General features: G+C 51.5%; 1 non-coding gene across 1 annotated transcript; it reads right to left on the bottom strand.

Moving 5' to 3' along the window:
* Window positions 1–2446: 2446 nt before the first annotated feature.
* On the bottom strand, window positions 2447–2528 carry TRNAS-CGA (transfer RNA serine (anticodon CGA)). The gene has a single exon. It is a non-coding gene; the product is annotated as a tRNA-Ser (tRNA).
* Between the last annotated feature and the right edge of the window lie 23 nt (window positions 2529–2551).

The raw sequence follows: 2551 nt of genomic DNA, 5'->3' as shown, positions 1-2551 counted from the left end.
TTTTTTTTTGTTGTTAAATTTACCGTCGTTTCTCCTCCTCCGGTGGGGAGGCAGAGATTGAATTGATCAATAAACGGAATTCTGGTTGATTTATCCCCTCTTTCTACACCTCAAAATCCCTTTTTGGGGTAAAAATGGGGGGGTTTGGGGGGATCCAGGAGCAAAAAATCCCAGGATTTTATCAATTTGTGATCAATAAATCTGGGAATTTTATCAATCCGGGATCAATGAATCCAGGGATTTTATCTGGGAGCAAAAAAATCCCAGAGTTTTATCGATTTGGGATCAATAAATTCAGGAATTTTATGAATTTGGGATAAAAAAATCCAGGATTTTATCGAGTTGGGATCAATAAATTTGGGAATTTTATGAATTTGGAATCAATAAATCCTGAGATTTTATCCAAGATCAATAAATCCTGGGATTTTATTTTATCTGGGATCAATAAATCCGGGAATTTTATTGGGATAAATAAATCCAGGGATTTTATCAATTCAGGATCAATAAATCTGGAAATTTTATCGATTTGGGATCAAAAAATCTGGGGGATTTTATTGGTTCAGGGATTTTATCGATTTGGGATCAATAAATCCTGGGATTTTATGGATTCGGGATCAAAAAAAGCCGGGGTTTTATCAATTTGGGATCAATGAATCCTGAGATTTTTTCAGTTCAAGGATTTTATAGATTCGGGATCAAAAAAACCCCTGAATTTTATCAATTTTGGATCAATTAATTCCGGGATTTTATCGATTTGGGATCAATAAATCCATGAATTGTATCGATTCAGGATCAATAAATTCCAGAATTTTATTGATTCGGGGTCGATAAATCCGGGAATTTTATCGGTTCAGGGATTTTATCAATTCAGGATCAAAAAAAACCCTGAATTTTATCGATATTGGATCAATAAATCCGGGATTTTATCGATTCGGGATAAAAAATCCTGGGATTTTATTGGTTCAGGGATTTTATCGATTCGGGATCAATAAATCCTGGGATTTTATCAATTTTGGATCAATTAATTCCGGGATTTTACCGATTCGGGATCGATAAACTCCGCTCCCGGACTCTCCTGGAGGGAATGGGTTGGGTGAGGGTCCTGGGGGGCTCCTTGAGAACCCCAAAAACCCCAAAAAAGGATGAACCGGACCCTAAAAGGGTCAAGATTTGGGGAGGGGTCCCCGCTGTTCCCACCCCTAAAAAATCCGGGATTTGGGGAGGGGTCCCCGGTATTTGCGCCCCTTAAAAATCCGGTACCGGAGCCGGGTTCCCATTTTTTCCACCCCAAAAAATCCGGTACCGGGACTTGTGGGGTCCCCGCTGTTCCCGCCACTAACGGAGCCGGTACCGGGGAATCCGTGACTCTCTGGTTGTTAACGGAGCCGGTACCGGGGATCCGTGACTCTCTGGTTGTTAACGGAGCCGGTACCGGGGGATCCGTGACTCTCCCGCTGATAACGGAGCCGGTACCGGGGTATCCGTGACTCTCCCATCATTAACGGAGCCGGTACCGGGGGACCCATGACTCTCCGGTACCGGGGGATCCGTGACTCTCCCGCTGATAACGGAGCCGGTACCGGGGGATCCGTGACTCTCCCGCTGATAACGGAGCCGGTACCGGGGGATCCGTGACTCTCCCATCATTAACGGAGCCGGTACCGGGGGACCCATGACTCTCCGGTACCGGGGGATCCGTGACCCCCCTGCCGTTAACGGAGCCGGTACCGGGGGATCCGTGACTCTCCCATCATTAACGGAGCCGGTACCGGGGGATCCGTGACTCTCCCGCCGTTAACGGGGCCGGTACCGGGGGATCCGTGACTCTCCCGCCGTTAACGGGGCCGGTACCGGGGGATCCGTGACTCTCCCGCCATTAACGGAGCCGGTACCGGGGATCCGTGACTCTCCCGCCATTAACGGAGCCGGTACCGGGGGTCCGTGACTCTCCGGTACCGGGAAATCCGTGACTCTGTGGTTGTTAACGGAGCCGGTACCGGGGGATCCGTGACTCTCCCGCCGTTAACGGAGCCGGTACCGGGGATCCGTGACTCTCCCGCTGATAACGGAGCCGGTACCGGGAGATCCGTGACTCTCCCGCCATTAACGGAGCCGGTATCGGGGATCCGTGACTCCCCCACCATTAACGGAGCCGGTACCGGGGATCCGTGACTCCCCCACCATTAACGGAGCCGGTACCGGGGATCCGTGACTCTCTGGTACCGGGAAATCCGTGACTCTCTGGTTGTTAACGGAGCCGTTACCGGGGTTCCCTGCCTCTCCGCCGTTAAACGCGGCAGCACCGGCGGATGGTGACGCGTTTCCCCCGCCGCTCCCGCCGTTAAAAGAGCCAATCCCGGCCGGTCCAGCCCCGTTTTCCGGTACCGGGCGAGCAGAACGCGGTCACCGATCCGCCCCCCCTCCCCCGCAGCAAAAGTGAGCGTGGCGTCACGGACAGGATTCGAACCTGTGCGGGGAAACCCCATTGGATTTCGAGTCCAACGCCTTAACCACTCGGCCACCGTGACTCTCGCGCCTCCGAGCGCCGCGC

The sequence above is a fragment of the Malurus melanocephalus genome, unplaced genomic scaffold (assembly GCF_030028575.1).
Source record: "Malurus melanocephalus ecotype Western Australia unplaced genomic scaffold, MMel_1.1 scaffold_2810, whole genome shotgun sequence".
Taxonomy (NCBI): Eukaryota; Metazoa; Chordata; class Aves; order Passeriformes; family Maluridae; genus Malurus; species Malurus melanocephalus.
Note: the sequence above shows the minus strand (reverse complement) of the source record. Positions and strands in the feature narration are given on the sequence as shown.